The sequence below is a fragment of the Salarias fasciatus genome, chromosome 16 (genome assembly GCF_902148845.1).
Source record: "Salarias fasciatus chromosome 16, fSalaFa1.1, whole genome shotgun sequence".
In the NCBI taxonomy this organism is placed as follows: Eukaryota; Metazoa; Chordata; class Actinopteri; order Blenniiformes; family Blenniidae; genus Salarias; species Salarias fasciatus.
Window position 1 is genome coordinate 29842330 of NC_043760.1, and position 20121 is coordinate 29862450.

A 20121-nucleotide genomic window follows, 5' to 3' on the forward strand; every position below is an offset into this window, starting at 1 on the left:
GGCGCACGTCATGGAGAGCTCGCACATATATATAGCTTTCTGTTGCCAGGCAAATATAGGATCAAAATAAAAAGTCCTGCTCCACATTAATATTTTAATTGTCATGTCACGCAAATATAAATATAGCACTAAAAGCGTTACCACGGTCCGAATTATGAATATTTCCTGTTTTACGCAGATACTTTGAAGACTTTAACACATCCAAAGGGCACCGGCGGGATCTTTATATTAAATATCGTGGTACAGGAGGAAAGGTTAAACTTTTAAGTCTCGGTCTATTTAAATACTGATAAGTAAATATCCCAATAATCAGAGAATAGCCTTCTCTATGCAAGAGGAGGTCCCGCGCTCCTCCATCCTTTAACACCCGGAATCCGAGAGGACAAGTGACCAAAGGCCTTATTTTTATTATCACACTTTATTTTTCTATTTATTATAGTTAATTATTAGATTTAAGACTCAACTCAATTTTTAACTTTAATGATTAGATCTAAAAAGGTCCAAGGAGAAAAGGAACGGTGCGTAATCAAGGCCAATATTGAAGGATAGAAACGGGTTATCAAGAACTGAGCAGTCGATGTAAGACTCAAAATTAAAAAAAAAAAATAAATAAAAGGTATTAATGTAAGTGGATGATTTTCAGTGAAAAGGAGAATTTCAGGCCGCAGGTTTTGTGTGTGTGTGTGTGTGTGTGTGTGTGTGTGTGTGACAGCTTTTCCCCCTTCGTTTGGACGTGCGCGCTGCGTAAAGACGCAAATCGGAGCAAAGAATAACTTCACCTGCAGGGATTAAATTTCATATCACTGCTTTTAGAAAATACTAAAATAGCAGAAATTCTAAAAATTAATGATTTTGGTTGATCCCTTTAATGCGCACCCTAAAAATCCCATCTCGTAGCTGAGCCATAATGTAAATGATATTTGAATGTTAGAAAATCTCATGGAAATATGGCCCGATAAAAAAAATTAAGACGTAAAAACAGAATTTTAAAAAAGTATTTAAAATAAAAGATTTGATATATTAATGAAACGTCGAGCTAAATGAGTTTAAAACATCAACCTTTAAATAAAACTGCAATGTAAAGGTTTAAAAAGGGATGAAAAGGCCCGCAAGGCCAACCGCACGGTGAGTGCGCAACACGCACGACTCACTTCCTTAAATTCAGCTCAAAATCTGGTCAGAGAAAAGCGAGAATTTCTCTAAATCATGTTAAATTCGATATCAGCCTTTAAAACACCCGTAAACCACGAATCCATTTTTAATCGCGTGGTTTTATTCTCACTCCTCCCTTACATCCGAGTCGTGGTGTAAAATTTCATTGAAAATCCAGAAGCGGATCGTCGCGTCGCCCCAAAGGCCTGAGCGTGAAAACGAAATGTTTTCTTTCATTATTTCAGATAAAAAGAGGACGTGTGGTTTGGGATGAACGTGGCTGTGCGTCCTGAGAAGTCTGCGGTCCAGTCGCGTCCCTCTCTTCTTAAAATGGAGGCTGGAGACGCGCTGCGGGACGCCATGTTCCTCTCCACGCCACTTCAGGCCTATTATCTTTGGAAATACAGCAGAATACATGCGTAGTTTTAATGCGCAATAATCCGAAGTGATCAGACCGCCACGTGAGAGGAGAAAAAAAACAAGCTTTTAGGACAGTTGAAGATGAAAACGAACAGAAATCTTTCCTTTTTCAACAAAAAAATCTTTCAGAAGCATTATTCACAAACAGAATTGTGTCATTTATTAAATTATGAGGGTGAAAATTTAAAACCTGATCCTAGCTGCTGCTGCTCGGGCCCAGCAGCAGGCCAGGAGCCCAGGCTCTCCTCTGGGGCAAGGCGCCGTCCTTCTCCACGTCCACTGAAAACCTGTCACTAATGCTGATCAGCAGCAAGCTCATGTTCCAAACACAGGACAGACAAAAAAAAAGGCCAATTGAAATCTTTTATTTCTCTCAGTGTGCAGACATGACCGTGAAGTGTGACACAAAACATTTGGAGTGTGTGTGATGAGAGTGGTGCTGCTCAGTGGGTCTGGTTGTGAGCAGTCAGCTTTGCTTCAGCAGTACGATCAATACTGGAGGCTTCAGCTAGTCTTTACTCCAATATTTACGTGCTGCTACAGTAAAGCGACCGGCAGGTGAGCCCGTCCTTCACATGGCAGGGACCAGAGTCGGGGCGGGACGGGCTGCGGTGGTTCAGGCGTTACTGCGGCAGCACAGTATGGCCTGCATCTCAGTATAACCCACAAACCATTCCGTGCTGCTACACCACCGCCGGAAAGCGCCGTCCTGATCCCCATGCCGCACGCGCCTCCCGTCTTCCGCGTCGCTCGCTCTTTGCCGTCGAGGCGACTTAATCCTTGTCGCATATTTACGGGTTGATACACACTTTTCATTTATCTACCTAAAGACGTTCAGATGATTCACCACAATCAGATTAAAGTCTTATGTCCGGTCCAGAAGCAGGCGCGATGCTCTCCATCTGAAACACACAAACCACAGCCGAACGTCAGTTATGTGGGCCCATCATTCTGTTTTTAAGGCTGTGGACATCAGATGTCCACAGGATGGAGGCTAGAGCTGTGTGTCAGGTCCAAACGGTAAAATGCGTGTAAGCATGCTGCCAGAGGCGCAGGACGGCCATCTCACCGGGAAAAAAGCAAAGTGGGCCACTTCAGAATGTAGCCACATCAGTGAAAGCCTGGCGTTGTCTGAAACATTACTGCATGCTGCGGCATTAGCACTGCTCCTTAACTGGAACTAAGTCGCTCCAGCAATAAAGCTGTCTGTAGGTCTTACAGTGTATTTAACTACTTGAAGATTGTGCAGAAATCTTTTCGGAGAGCTTCTAAACACTTCCAATTCAAAGAAACTGTGCTACGTTAAAATTATGGAGAGGGAAGACCACAAAGGTCTATCTGAGAACAGTGCCACAATTTATTACAATTTCACAACTCTGAAAGAGTGTCATCTAAGCTTGTGAAAACAAAGAGGCGGGACTGAGAGGAAGAAAACGAGCTCTGTTCTCCTGGAATCTGTATACTTCATTAGTCAAGTTTCTATTAATGAGAGCTGTCAGGAGCTGCAACAGGTTAATGTCCAGTAAGCATCAGTACTGCTGGGAGGTGTGCAGGAGACACGCAGGATATTTCTGATCTGAACGCCGTTACCAAGCACACTGAGTGACTGACAACAGAGTCACTGTAGTAAGACTCATACTGTTCAGTCTCTTCTCATCAGTCCCCAAAACATGTAACTGTAATAAATACAGGGGAATATTTAATTTAACAACAACTTCCTTGAGAAAAAGTGTCATGTTGTCGAGGAGGCTCAAGACTAAAATCACCTGCAGACAGAGAATAGATTCAATAGTTGTTTATTAAAAACAAAAACAAACAAAAAAAATAAAAAATGAAGAAGAAGACATGATATGATCAAATTGAACCTCTGAGTATAACAAGGATGCGAAACAGTCTTTCCTGTAAAAGTCAACTAAACTTCAAATGTGACGTGGGCTTCAAAGCCTTCGCTGCTACTTTGTTCGTGTGGAACAATATTAAAGCAAATCTTATGCTGATTTCAATCCTGTGAGAGATCACAGCCAATGATTGTGTTGCCACTAGAGGTCTCAATGGACCTGTGATCATGACCTCCTTTCAAAATGGACCTGATCTATTAACATCTCACACATAACTTCCCTTTAAGAGGGGGTCAGACATCGTGTGCTGCTGCCTTTGTTTCTATTTCTGTACAACACCTACAAACACAATTGTTGTTAAGATGGTATTTAAATTTTAAAAAAAGAGGGAAAGGTAAACTTGACAAAATTAATAATTACCCTTTTCTATTAACAAGTAACATCTCATTTCATATTGACAATGTAAGTCAAGACAGCAACAAACTGAAGTCACCACTACACTGCTTCCAAGAGCTACACAGAAACAGTGCATTCCTTTATCAAAACATTGATTAGAAAATCTGAGTTCTAAATCCTGGGACGTCAGAGCCCCACAAATACTAAATAGTTTACCAAAACGATCTCAGTGCTAAATCAGTTTTTTAAATGTCACCTGTCATCACTGCCCAGAAATAAACTGCACACACTCAATCTGAAAGCCTTTCTCATGTCTATTATCAGACAATACATCTGTCGTACAGCAGAATAAATGTTCTTCCTGACATTAATGACTGCCGCTGGAATTTGTTTGGTAAGCAGAAAGCAGAGAACACAGGTGCGACCATGTTTTGACCGTCAGACACACCTGACGGTGGCAGCAGGGTAGTAAGACAGCGGGTCAGTGAGTGCACTGCTCCCCCCCCCCACCCTTAGAAGCAGAAGCTCGCCGCTTTTTATCAGTTATTCCAATCCTGAGAGAGAAAAATAAAATCGTTAAAAAGGCTAATTAACAATGACAGAAAAAACATTACCTGCTAATTTAGTTAAGCCGACCCTCCTTATAGATCACATACATTATTTTTTCATAGCTACATTTTAACAGGCACCCAAAAAAATATTTTCTGTTTTTTTTGTTTTGTTTTGTTTTTTTTAACATTATGCACCACTTTCACAATTTTGGCAAAATAATTTCAAATCCAGCTACTAAAAATGGCAAAATGTACAAGGTCACAGAAGTAAGATTTCATGGCTCAGTCACCACGTGCTAAACGGTGGTTGATTTACAGCTTCACATCTGGGCTGTATAATTGCCCAATCTGTGTGGCATGGCACAATCTTGTGTGCGTCCTCGGCTAATTGCCTACATCTTGTGTCAAGAGGAGGAATGTCAGGCACTAGGAGCAATATTTGAGCAGTGGAGCACCAGTCTTCAAACTGAATGTTCTAGAGAGGTAGAGGAAAAAACAACAACAACAAAAAAACAACTTTCCTACTGATATATATATTCCTTTTTATTGTTTTTTTGTGAACCAGGTAATTAGTCTGAGCTGCAAAGACAGAGTTATGTCTCTGAAGACATTGAGGGATGCAGGTGTAAAGATGAAATTATTTTTAATACTAATTTTTTTTTTAATAAATATAAAAGTACTCAATATTTTTCTACAGCTGTAATAAATTACAATTATTTATCATGTTAATATATATAAGATTAATTCACTTGTGTCAAAGCGTTATATGATTTCCTTAACTGGTGTGTATTCAGAATTTATGATAATGTTGGATGTAAGCTGAAGCTGTAAAGAAATATGCCTTTTACCTTGTTCATCCTGATGCTCCAGTGAAAAACAAAAAGGAACGAATCAGGTAGGTTGTGTAATTTTTCCTGAGCTGATAATTTCTTTACAAGACCAGGTGGAGCTGTGCACATCAATAACTCCAGCCTCTCCCTCTTTTTCTGTCTCCTTTAGGGAAGCATGCCCAGACATGTCACCTTCTCTGCTCTGCCTTTTTAACCCGTTCCTACGACACTTGCTCCCCATACAACGACCTCAAAGAGTCACCTGACCCCAGGGTTCAAAGGTCAAGAAAGCCCCTACACCCTGTTTGGTGGAGGGACACGGGCATGACGCCCCATCACTTCCTCAGACCGAGGGGTGTGCGCCGGCCTCTGCTTCTCAAACTGAAGGGTCCACAATGACCTCCTAAACTGGGAAAAGAGCACACACAATCATATCTATTCAAACAGAAGGGACCACGCAAAAAATAAATTAATTAAAAATCCACCAATGGAGTGTTTCTTCGCTTTCAACTCGAGCTTCGAGTAAAATATCTTTACACAATTATAAATCCATCACTTTTTAAATGTAAGCCATTTAAACACCAGGTATTATTACTGGTGAAATAATAATCTATGTTGCCCTTGGCACAACTTGACAAGGGAAAAAAAAAAAAAAAAAAAAAAAAAAAGTTAATTTGCTACTGTAGCAATATTTTCACAGCATGCAATCTTTTTGACATCTCTGTTCAAAACACACACACAATACCAAGAATCAATTGGCACAAGTTTTTTGTGTGGTTAAAACAGCAACATTTCAAAAAGGTGTGCATGTATAAAGAAACAGATGAAGAGTTTTACTGCTCACAGTTAACTGGGGATGCTCTCCATGAAAAAAGCGGTTTGTAAATACTACAAAACACTGGTACTGTACTGGCATGTGTTAATCCAAGAAAAGCCTGTCACATTTGCACACCCAGCAAACCATGCAAAGCACAGACACCTGCAGAGTGACTTGGATTCCCAGGAAGCTACAGCTATAACTTGTCAAATGGAAACCATGTGAAAACATGTTCTGGGGGATTGACAACTGAATAAACCAAGTTTCTGAACAACACCAGGAAATCTGAGACCGTCCTCCCCCAGCCTTTACAGGTATACACACACACCACCTGCTTTATTTACTCACATCTCAGGGACAGAAAAAAAAAGAAAGCTTCCGCACTTCAGAGAAATTATATTGAGCTAAATAATACCAGGATTTTTCTTATTTAAACAAAAAAAGTGTAAAGGCTTCACACATTGACTACTGATTGTGTGTTTAGACTTTTAAGGAAAATGTGAAATTGTGCCATTTTAAACTATTACACATTAGAAAAGGACACAATACGTCATTACAGGTGTATTGTTGGTTAAAGGTCTTTTCTCCACTAAAGAAAAGATCAAATCAGAAGTGCCTGACTAACAGGAGTGTCTGTCATCTGAATACACCAGTGTCCACAGTGAGACTGGTGAAACATTTAATACAAACACACACACCACTTGCTCTACCTGATTTTACTTTTGAACTTCCTTCCCCTTCTCACTATCACAAAGTCCATAAATTCATTTCCCGTCTCTCTCCTCATTTACTGCTTAATTCGAACAATCTTAAACTTCCTCTGTGTCACTAAACACAGCAGCAACAAACAGGATGCAGGCAGAGCAGTACAATGTGATGCAATTTTCTAAAGCAGACCCTGGGACTGGCTGCACACTTGACCAATAGCATGAAATTATTTTCAAAAGGAAGGACCAACTCCACACATTAAATAACAGCAACATTTCTTAACCTTTTAACATTACCACAGACTTCACAACTGTCACATCATCCCATTTACAATCAGTACCAACAGAATATGTTATGTACAAACAGATGCAAGAGGAGCAAAAGAGGAAGCAAAGCAAATGTGAGAGCTCACTCACACACCCATAATGTAGCATTACACAAACTCACCTCATACTTGTTGTAATTATTATTACTGCAATGTCTAAATATTGGTATTATTCTATTCTAAATCATGAAAAATTAAGCATAAAACACCACAGCAAAAATATTATCTACTAAAAATAATGCTCTCATGTGGCTTAAAGCGACTTTTATGGGCTGTTGGTGAATTTAGACAGTGAATAAAAAAAAATACATCAATAAATAAAACCAATCAAATAAAAAACATGAAGTTTGTGATGACTGTTGGGTTGGACCTAAAAAAATATTTAAATGAAAATTACAGGGATGAATAAAAATTTTGATCATGTTTGTTAGAATTCATCTTTGTATTGATGACTGTGTAATTATACAGTGGCAAATATGAGCCAGCAGATCGACATTAAAGACAGCAGTAAACCCAAAATTATATGGGCGGGTATATAGAGTAAATACAGCATCTGAATGTAAAGCTTTTTAAAAAGACCACACAAAAGAGATGTTAATGGTGAAACAGTTGCTGTGTGTGTGTGTGTGTGTGTGTGTGTGTGTGTGTGTGTGTGTGTGTGTGTGTGTGTGTGTGTGTGTGAGAGAGAGAGAAAGAGAGAGAGTGAGAGAGAGAGAGTGTGTGTGTGTAGTATGTGAGGTGGGAGAACTGATACTACAAAAAAAGTGAAAAGTTACTTTAATCACATTTAGATCATCAGAAGTATTTTATTTTTGATTGGATTCAACTGAAGATACTGCTGGACAATCTAACATGTGATATAAAATGTTTGTATCACAGAAATGAAAGTGTGTGTTTGGTGAGGAGACATACAGTTGCTGTGCCAGATCCTACAGACGGTGCTGAGGCAGGTTATCATGTTACTACCAAAAATTTAATTACCGAGCAGATAATTCACCAGCATTGTGACAGCTGATGTGTTTCAAAACGAGAAGCACAAGCCCTTGAGTACTTCTGTAACTACACAAGAGGAAAAAAAAAAAAAAAGCCCACTGCTTCTGCAGTCCAGCAGAAGTGTTAAACATATTTCCGCTTTTCAAAACGTCCCAACATTTTTAATACTCAAGCCACAATTATTAATCATTTCTTGTTGGTCGTATAATTGCACTGATTCAGTTGACTTATCATCAATTGAAAATGTGATAATGTATAGGAAAATAATACAAGCACTTATGTGAGAGTCATCCTATAATGTCACAACACCTCTGAAGTCTTTTTCAGACTTTGTTTGAGCATAACAGGTGTAAAGCTCTGTTTGCCACAATGAAGCAACACTCGCTGTGTAAAAAAAAAACAAAAAACAGACAATGCAAAAATATTGTAAAAACCATGTAAGGACCTGACCCTCATACTGCCACTAATTATTCTCCACTAACTTTAAGGTTCTATACATGACACCAAACTGACAAAATCAGTGAAAAATAAAACTACACTTTCAGTTCAACTGCAGTGACTTTTATTGAAATTATTCCACAACTTCAGTTTTGTCTGAAAGAAGGCTGACTGACCATTTGATAGCTCTTATTTAACTGTTCTGGGACGTAGATCTAAAACCAAAGCCAACTCCTGGAAAATAACTAACAACATTTGTGCAAACCTGTCCCTATCATGGCAAATTTGAATACTGTAAAGTTTGTGCTGAGTGGTGCAGAAAGGAGGAAGAGAAGGGTGGGGGTTCACTGCAGTCTGGCTACAACACATGTGAGCAAGTACAAGAAGAGAGGCACAGTTTCACCAGGAAATGGGGGTGGGAGCCCATTTTGCCAGAGGGGTCAGAAGAAGACCGAATGATGAGTCACAGAATGTCATGTTAACAGCACAACGGTGTGCTACAAAGGGAGTCAAAAGGCAAATACCAGAGAACGGAGAGTGTAAGAAACCTGGAGCATTTGAAGGAGATTACCTTTTGGCACTACAAGGGGAAAAGGGAGAGAGAAAAAAAAAATCATTGGTGCTAATCTGACAATTATGTATATGGACAGTCGACAAGGGTATAGCCCTTTCCACAAAATACCTGACCAAAATATTTACACCACTGTCACTAGCACAGGCACATTAGATACACTCTCTACAACTGAGTAACCAGTGGAACAGATGACAAATTTTATTTTGATTTGTGATCACAAAATTTCACTTTGACAAACTTCTACCTGCTGGCTTCACAACACAAAGTATCATTTTAATATGAACACATCGGCAAAAACCACACACACTGCAGCTGACAGATCACTAAAGCTCAGACTCCTTAACTTAACTGGACAAAATCAGATTTTAATGTCACTTGTACTGCCTAAACTGACAGATAAAGTACCAGTTATAACAAACACCTTCCTCTATTTTACTTTACATTTCATTACATACATACATATGCTGCAAGCCATGAACTATACTATGGTTTTCCCTCCATATAAAGCACTAGAGCCCCCGAACATCCAGTGATCAAAACTGTTAACATCTATCTGACTGAAATGACACCAATACACCAGCACAATGACAAGTTTCAACTTCTGGAATTAAACAGGCACATTCAAAGTTAGGATCCGATCAGGCGACAATCCATGATTTAAAAGCAATTAGATGCTTCACAACACCAATAATTTTTTTTTAAAAAACCTCACAATTGTTTTTTAAAGCAATGCGCACATTTTTTTAAAGAACAAAATAATACAAGTGTGTAAACTGTAGGGAATAAATGCTCAAGTGTACTACAGTTCTTACAGTTGCATTTGAAAATGAAGGATCCTCTTCCACTCCAAGTATCTCATGAGGTGTACATATTTTTTAAATGTTTGAAAATTCACATCAGTAAACTTTTAAATTCTGATTTTCAAAATGAGGAAAAAAAATGTAATCTTTCTTGCGAGTCAGACATCTGATGTCCACTTATTCTTTCTCTATAAAGGTGCCTATGAAAAATATTTCCATCATATCATTCAGCTTCCTTCTGACTAAAATCCATCAAAATTAAAAATTCTCTATATGGCTAAGGGAGTTTCGAAATGAAAGCACTGTTCCGTTTAGACCAAAAATATCACACCAGAACTGTGTTAAGCAATTCCAGAGGACAGCTATGCTTAAAAAGGTTCATTTCGTTCTGATTTTCATCACATTGTGCATGTCTAATTGAAGAGAAAGCACAATTCTTTACCTTACTGCTGCAGAATATGTGTGGCAAAGTAACATATCCTGGACAAACATTAGTAAGCACAATGTTAGATGTGACATGCTGAAGGAGGGAGGGGGGAAACAATGGACAGAACTGCCTGCACTCGTGAAATAATATTTTTTGGAGCAAACTTAAGAAAGATATTCATTGAGATTTGCACTTTTTTGTTTGAATAAATGCAACACTGGAAGGCCTCACATTATGTAACACATTAAACCGAGCTCTACTTAGAGGGAAGTAGAAGGGGCGGGTTTAGCTTCACAATTAAATGGAGCCTGTCTTTTCTTCTCATATGCTTTATTAGTCAAATAGGCATGCCCGTGACAAAAAAGCCCAATGTTGCTAAAATGTCAAATATACAGTCTCAGCTGTAAATATTCATTCCTTATTAAATCGATCAGACCACGGAGGAGTTTCCCCCCCTTCACTGTACTTGGATTTAACCCCAGTGCAGGCGTACAGGGAGCTCAGCGAAAAAATGGGCAAATGGAGACAGAAAGCAGTGACTGACGCAAAGTCCTTCACATTACATTCAGACAAAGCACGCTCTAAAAACTTTAATATCATGTATTTATATTAACTCAGACTGATTCAGTATTATTACAAGAAACAAGGGCAGTTTAGTACACCTTATGAAAGTTGAACTATCAGAGGTCGCTGTCACTTGGCTGGGTGCCATGCTAATCATCTAACGGTAATCTAAAGGTAGCCAAATTCATTAAATGACTAAAAACGGGGGGAAAAAATCAAGAAAACTTGGACCAGACCGAGTCATGTACTTGATACTGGAAGTCTGACTTACTTTATTAGTCGAGCTGTCACTGGTAGCGTTTAGCCATACGTTAACAGATCATTCACAACACTGAAAATATAATAAACTGCCTGTACCGTGTCCCACGGGTCATATAGCATTATTACTAATGATCCCACCAGGTGTTTTCAGGCTTTCAGTACGAAAAAAATTTTTTCAAAAAATATTAAAAAATGCCGTAACACATATGTGATTTATCAAATCGGACAAAAGGTCTACTTTGGCGAACAGTCGTGTTAAAATGAGGTTTTACCACCAAAGGCACCGTGTCTGCTTTGGATTTTTTCCCTCCCAAGCCAGCAGAGGTGCCGTGTGCATTTGTTGACACTGCCGACTCCTCTGAGCTCGAGCCTGGCTCGTTCTGCACCTCCCGCTCAAAACTGAGCTCCATCCCGGAATAAATACTCCACTGCACTCCAACTCCCAATAATAAAACCAAACTTAACAGTCTCCATTATGGAGAGAGAAAAAAAATTTAGTCGAGGATGAGGTTTTTTTTCCCTCCTTTGAAAAACTGCTCATCTCCCGCTATGAGAGCGCTTTTTTTTTTCCTCCACCGTTACAAAGTCAGAAATCCCTCTTGCGAGCGTTAGCAAGCTAAGCTAGCAGGCTAGCAGCTGGCAGAGCTGGCCAAACGGCTAACGTCTCCCCGCCACGGTCGCTCTCTCTCTCTCCCTCTCTCTCTCTCCTCTTCTCCACGTAAGTCCGTCTCCTCACTCCGCTCCAAACTATCGGGTTAAATATATTTTTAAAAAAATATTCGCAGCCGAGGTTACCTGTGTTTCCGCTGAACATGGCCGTTTTCCCCCCTCTGAGAGCGCAGTTTAATTCGGAGCGCTCGGTCTCCGCGGCGGCGCTCCGCTCGCAGCATCCTCTCCCCGCAGCTGTCGAGGCGACCGCTGCTCACTCGAAAATGGCGCCGAAAGACACACTCCTCATTCAAATTCGACAGAGCCTCCCTTCCTCCCCATTGGCCGCGAGCGGAGCGGACTCCGCGCCGCTGATTGGCTGAGCAAAATGCACTCTCGAATGATCGCGCAGCCCACCGCAGCGATCAGCGGAGAGGGACAGGTTAACCCCTGCGCTGCCGCGCGGCCGCTTCCAGAAAAGAGGAAGAGAAAAAAAAAATGTAACGTTCAAACTTTTACATGAACACCTTCAGTAACGACAGAGCAGGGTTTAACCTCAACCACAAACTCTGTGAGTGAAAGAAATCAAAGTCTTCCAGCTGAACAAGCCTTGGCTCTGCATTCTCAAACTCCACAGAGCCTAATGACGACTTTTAAATAAAATAGTGCCTCTGAGAAAAAGAGACACTGCACATGCTGCATGCACACAAAATACACAACAGCATTCACCAGTGAATTTACTGCATCACACGGTACCACTACAAATTCAAATCTGCAAATTTCACAACTTCAGAGTGGGTGCAAACAGCACACCCCTGGCATAACTAACTAATCATACTTTATTAATCCTCTTGAGGAAATGCTTTCCCCTTCGTTAAGGAGGGGCAGCCATACGATGGGGTCTTGCTCAAGAAGCCACAGTGGTGAAATGTCATCTGTGGGTTTCAAATCTTCAAACTCTAAACACTTCTCTTCTTCTCTAGGCCACCACTACCCCAAAGCCAGTGGATGTGATTGCCAGGCAAAGTGCTCCATCCGTCAAATGGATGCACAGTCTTGCTAAATGACACATGATCAGGGACAGATGAGGAATTGAACGTGCAACATTCCAATTGAAATATAATCTCTACCAGCTGAGACACAGGAGAAACTACTATAATACAAGGTAAGTGACAAATAACTTGCAACAATGTTTAACAGCAGTATCTAAAGGGTAAGTCGCCATTGACCCTAACTTGTAGAACGGGGCTACAGATCAGCGGTGTCAAACACATTTCAATGCAGCCCAGCTTCATCTTTAGTGTGCAGAACTGGTAAAACAGTGCCATAATAACATTTACATTTATACATTGAAGTTTTTCTCTGTTGTGGCATTTAGTATGCGTGATGAAAATGTCTATATTTTTCGTAAAATAAAACGATTACAACTGAAAATTACTACAACTGTAACATAATACCAATTTTAATTAAACTTTCTGGTGCAACATACTGTGAAATGTCCACGAAAACTGTTCTGTAGTAACACAGTAGCTAGCTTTCATGACAGCACCATCATATCACAGCTCGGGCCTCAGTTTTGTATTGTGTCCACTAATGTTAAGAATTTTTCTTTGAAATTGTTAAAATTTGTTTAGTGGTATGGCACGCTAGATTAAAACCAAACACAGACTGGTTTTGGTCCACAGGCCTTATGTTTGACACCCCTGCTGTGGATGATGGACGAACAGATAAAAGTTTCCTTGACACGCAATCCTGGCCAGTGTTATACAAAATTATATCTTAGTAAAAGTGTTCCGTACCATAAATACAAGTCAAGAATTTGTTCAAAAATTGAGAAAGTTCTAAACATTTCATTTGTGATCTACAAATTAACATCTCACTTGTGTCCAGATCTTCAAACTTCAATTCTTCAGAGAGCAGATGTCAGGTTTCATCTGCAGAGCTGAGATGAAGTGCAGTGACACTGGAGATGAAAAGTATGGCCTTTCAATTAGCATACATGATAGAGGCAGAATATTCCAAACACCACCAGCTATAGTTTGATTTACATTGTACTGTATATACAGTGTAATTATATGCTGTATTGGGCCCCGGGAGGATTAGTGGCAGCATCTGCTGCAGCTAATGGGGAGCCAAATAAATAAACAAACAAACACACCACAACCTTACAGCAACAATGAAAATTGAAATGAGAAATCCCACCTTACTCACTGTGAGGAAAAAAAACTGAAATGAGTGCGATTAACACAAACAGAATAGCTGATAAAACTGCATGAGTGTAAATCATACTTCATTATTTGTAATCACTAGTGTGCACCGTGCAGATATTGAGAAACAGAGCAGTCATTTATGCTTACTGAAACTTTCCTACCAGTGAAACCTCAATTAACTGACCTAAACTGAAACTAAATTGATGAAAGAGTTGTTATTAGGAGTCACTGGCCTACATCCATTGACATGAAATACATTAATACTTTTTATCTCAATGGTCTTCACCTTAGTGAAGAAGGGGTCAAGATGGGAATCACTAAAAGAACAGTATGCATATATATATATATATATATATATATATATATATATATATATACTGACCTAAAGTTACACAAAATATTATCATCTATTAATTTTCTCACCACCTATGAATATAAATGAGGAAAAAACAGTTGTGAAAGCTCCACTTGACGGTGCCTGGAGGAATGATGAATGTCTGTGGCCGAGCTGAGCAAATTCACTCCACAGCGATCCACAGCAATAAGCAGCATTCATCCTTACAACACACACATTTTCACCAGGTGTGACAATAATTAGTTATTTATCTACTATTTTACTTTCACAATCATCATAATTTGTTCTCATGAGCTATGCCAGTGTGTATTAAATTCAATGTGCAAGCAATTCCTACGTTACACAAAGCCCAAAATAAACTGTTGATACAGAATACAGGATATATATGGAGAATTGTATCAGTGTGTGGATAAAACATCAGTTGTATGGATGCATAGGAAGTCTCAATACGTTTCTGAGGATCTTTGATAGGAGCAGAATGAATGTCCATTCAAATTTTGTATTTATAGAATGAGCGGTTATCAGCAGTCAGCACAATAGTGTTTGTCTTGGAGTGACAGGCCTATCGAAAACAACCAGAGGATAGCCAAATAAAACCGATTACTGCAGCCACAGATGACAGAAATATAACATCTGGTGCAGCTTTATTATTAGGTCAACAAGTCTTCAGGCCGTGAAGTTGTGAACAAAGTGGTGTTAGGGAACCACAACAACAACAACAACAGAACTCAGTCAGGGAGCGAGTGAACATACAGAGTTCGGCACCACCCTGCACCTCTCAATCTCATTTCAGAGCTGGAGTTTGTCTTCTTTCCCTCAGTTTGAATAAGGACATTGCTTTCTTATCTTAAATTGCAGTGACATCATATTGCACTCGCTAATTTTAATTAAGTTTTCCTTCCCATTGCTCCATTTATTTTCACTTTTGACTGATTTGTTTTCCTCACCTTTCAAAGGGACGTGGGCATCGAGCTTGAAGGAACACATTCCATAAGTAAATTATGGCAAAACCACTCTCTCTCTCTCTCAGTTTAGAATTAGATTGGAAACACCATATAAGTGCATGCGCCATCCGAGTCGATGAGCAGCGGCCGAAGCCCGGCGCGGGCTGGGCCCTGCCACAATAACCCCGCTGTTATCATATCTACTGTAGCATAGTGTACCTCGAGCTGGATAAACAGAGACGGCCATTTCATCCCAATGCACACATAATAACAATAATAATACACAGCGCTGACCGGCAGTGTCAGTCGGAGGCTTCATGAGGACGCACTGGAACCAGGATTAGCAGCGACCTATTAGTTCCCGGGTGTGCTTAAGTGAATAAAGGCCAATGTTGTTACCACAGGGTTTATAGCTCGACTTGTCTGAAAAACGTGTGCTTTTTTTCGTTCACTGTCAGTTTACTACAAGTTCAAACCTTTGGGAGAAGTACATTATTTCTTTGCATTGCTGTGCGCTGCAATAAAAAACATAATAGTTTTTTTTTACTTTGGAGTATAAGAGCAAGCAGTGAGAGAGAGGGCGCCCATTGTGTATGCGTTCTGGTGTAGTGTGGACAATGGGGCGGAGAGGAAAAAAACACACTTGTTTACAGATAAACTGGTTTGGACAGGAAGCCAGTAAGGAGGAGCGCTGTGTTGTTAAACAGGCATGTGGAGAGGCAGGGATGAGCCAGCAAAAAAACACCGCCGTGACCATGGGAAGATTATGATGCAGTGCTCAAAGGCACTGCGTGCACACACACACGTACACGCAGATTAATGCACCAACGGATGCAACTCCAGTCCTGAGTTTTGGAAACATGACGGCCTTCGATGACGTAACAGGAATTGTGGAGTTTCACTATGAAAAAATGATCAAGACGCTCGTGAGTCTCCGTTAACGGAGCCAAAACAGTAGCCATGCAGGCAGAGCGCTGGTGAATACTATACAGTTCATCCTGCATTGTGTCACCGTCACATGAGCACACACTGCCTTCCATTAGGCAGGAGATCCTTATGACTCACGAAAACACAAGTCACATGTCACTACACAAATGAACCATGCTACTCAGGCTGCTCTGTTATCCACAGCAGCTTTTCTTTCTCTCTCTCTCTCTCTCTCTCTCGCTCTTTTTTTTTTTTTTTTTTTTTTTGCCAAATGAAATCACATCATAATGCATCTCTTCATTAGGAGGGTTGAGACGGCGTGGGGCTCTCCCTTGTCTTCTGACAGAACAGCTGAACAACAGCCACAGTGTCGTGGATCACGGTGTTTGGCCACAGTGGGCTAACCCGGCTGCAAAGTTGCCATGGCCGGGGTGGTTTTTAGTTTAGTGTAATTTGATTTCATGTTAGATACATGCCTGTCTGTTCCGCTCAGCAGCTTCCCATCTTGTGAGGTGTTTCACTCGTTTTTTGGTTCCCTTGTCCCTTGCGCGACTCGAGAGAGGGCCGGCCACAAGGCGACAGGACACAACATCAAATAATCAAGAAGCCGAACAAAACAACACACTGAAACGCCCCGGCGGACCGAAATCAAACCAGACACAACCAGCCAAGTGAAGGCAACGGCAGGTGATTTTCACTGCAGAGCGGTTATAAATCTCAACACATTTTCAGGCTCGCTACGGCACATGGCCGTCTATTAAACAAGGTGGAACTGAAACATGAAGGCTCATTCACCAAGTTTGAAATCAATATCCAAACCGGTGAACCTCTTTTTGTCATTCACTTTCAATCGAATCACTTATTATTCTTCTTCTTAGTAAATATCAACCAGTGGAGTATTTACTTACACTCGGCAGCACACACTAAAAGGCAATTTCAACGCAGCCCCAACAGAGTAACGGAGCACCTCTCCAAAACAAAGTGTAAGAGACTATAGACTTACTATATTAACATGGCCTATTCCCCCGTCTTGGTCTTTAGAGAACACAATGAGCCCCACAGAGAACTCCATACTAGAAAAAGACTCTCCATTGATGTCTCCTCGGTTCCCCTCCCCCTCTCAGACATCTGTAGCAGCTGCCCCCTTGTGCTCCTGTCAGCAGGGCAGAGTGTGTGTTTGCGTGTGTGTCTATGCACTCGTCGAGGTGGGGTTGGCTTGGAGGTTAGTGTGGGGCGTGTTATGACACCTCCCCCTTTGGAGGGCTCCGGCCTGCACACTTGTGGGACATCACATTTATCAATGGCTAATAGTCACTAGCAGGTCATCCTGAAAACACAACAGAGACCTCTGACCTCTTTTTAGCACAAAGGCCCACATTAGCCCTCGGGTGCAATAAAAAGTGCACACATGCAACTTTCTTGCTGCATAATTTTCCTGTCAAAAACCTACGACACGTTTTCTCCAAGCGGCTCCGCGGCAAATAAATCTTTTAGTTTAAAGAAGAAAAAGAAAAAGAAAGAAAAAAAAAAAACTCGGCAGAATTCTGCTAAACACTATCACATGCTTGGCCTCAAAGTTCAGATGCTACAGCACAAGCACTCCTTTTAACTGAGACTCTCCATAATATTACACACATTTCACACATGGCAATCAAATTAACTGGGAGTGATTCATAGAGCAGGCTGCAGCTACACTCTAACAAGGCACAATTAAAGGGGAGATCTCAACTTGCTGGACGCACAAAGAAAGGAAGAAAGTGGCGTTCCACTACCAAAAAAAAAAAAAAGATCTTTAGTTCAGGGGTTTCTTATGGAAATACTCGATGTTAACAAGCAGAAGAACATGAACAAACTTCAGTGGACACTTGATTTCTGCTCAAACTGGAGTTTGTCTGTGACGATGCTTCTTTGTGGCGACATGTTTGGAAATAAAATGGAACCATCCAGCGTGCTGGTTGGCATCAAGCATAACAAAAAGAGTTTTTCATCCAGTATAAACTGTTACTTTTGTAATGGGTCTCAAATCAGTCAACAGAACATTCATGTGGCCTCTGGGTCTAGTAGTATTTTTTTCGGTCGTGTATCACTTGTCCACGCCTATCCGTTTTTTTGTTTGTTTTTTATTGATTCAGACTGCTGAGGGGGATTATAGTGGAGGCTAAACACACACCAGATCTAATCCTGGGCTACTAGTGTTACCTTGAAGTATACTTTTTGTGAAGGCCAATGTCAACAGTTTTTTCTGCTCTAAGCTGATAATTGAAAATATTCTGTGCTGGTATTTTACATCATAAAAAAAAGGCTGAAAAAAAGAAATGAAAGTGAACACCAGCTGCATTCAGGTGCATATTAATGTGTATTTGAGTCAGAATAACGGATTTAAAATTAGATTGTTGGTTTGAAAATAAATAAAAAGCAGTGCAAAAGCCAAGCGGTCAAAGAGACTATTTGCAAACAAATGTTCAATATCATTCTCACGTGACCAAGAATTAAACGGCATTAAAAAGGCTCGACGAGACCTGCACTACAAAAGTCACTCTGAGAAAATTTCTTTTACAAAATTATGCAAAGTCTACTCTTTTCCACTTCGAGTCTATTATCATTACGTGAACAGTGGCTCGAAAACATAGTGACATGCTTACATGTATGCATATGTTGTGCAGGCCGTCCTGTGCCGTGTGTGGAGCTTGTTGGATTGGTTCATTACAGCCACAGCGACGATGTTTGACTTCAGTGAAAAATGTTTGATTTGCATGAGTTACTTCTGTGTAGTAACTAAATCACCATGTGACCCGAGGATGACGGAAAAAGGACGTCATCCCAGCTTGAAGACTCTGAGGTTTTGAGGCGCACAGATATTTTTTCTACAGCTAAAACAAAATCTACTGAGCTGTCAATTTCTTTTTTTTTTTTTCACAAAATTTCCTTTCAGATCACCAAACTAATGAAAACTAAATATTTATGCAGAATGATGTCAATATTCACATTAGCAGAACAGGCTAAGAAGAACGCTGCTTCTCGTGAATTATTTGAAGCTGTCGTGAAAATGTTGGGGAAAGAGAGGAACTTCAGTGAGCAGACATAATGTTGTTTTTTTTGGCCTTGCTGCTGATACTAATGATTTAGACAATCTGCTTTAATAAACACTGGAATTAAAGACAAATTTATTTACCCTGATGTGCAAAAAGGAAAATTCTGATCACATGTAAAATCATCCCAGATTATTTTACCGCCCATGACGGTTCCTGTGGTTCGAACTCCTGCCTCAATAACAACAGATCCTGGAAGTTTGTCCAGGAAGTCTGCATGTTCTTCCTGTGCGTGAATGTGTTGTTACTGTATTCACACGCAGGTGAGGTTGACTGGTGTTTCTAAATTTCTGGTATGTGTGAGTGTGTGTGTGTGACTGCGTGTGTTTGTTGTGCGCCGCCTCGTCCCACATTCAGCTCCAGCACCTGCGACCGGAAGACGGATGAAGTGCCGTCAAAGAGAGATGAAGTCTGCATTCAGACGATAAGACATTATTACAGTACAATCACACATCAGAACAAGAACTCTTTCAGAAATCTGTTTTTTTTTTCCATTGATCTTTCTTCTGATCACATTTAAGGTTTTTGAACAAATGTGCTTTGCTGAGGTTTGATGTTTATCTAAAAAATTTAAAAGTTACAACATTTTATAAATGACTGTCACACCGAGCTGCTGTGTAGACGCCACAGTGACTAGAAAAAAAATCTCATTTCATTGATAAATTAATGAGATACAAGCTCTGTTTTTAAAATTAGGATCAATCCTGCTTTTCCTTCAGGAGACTTGCTACATATCTGCGGCATACGCTGCTTTCCATCATATTTAGCTGGGATCCCTTCTCACCTCTCATGACCCCGCGTGAGATAAAGTGGCGTACAAGATGGCTGGATGGATTGATTCATCCTCCTGCTGA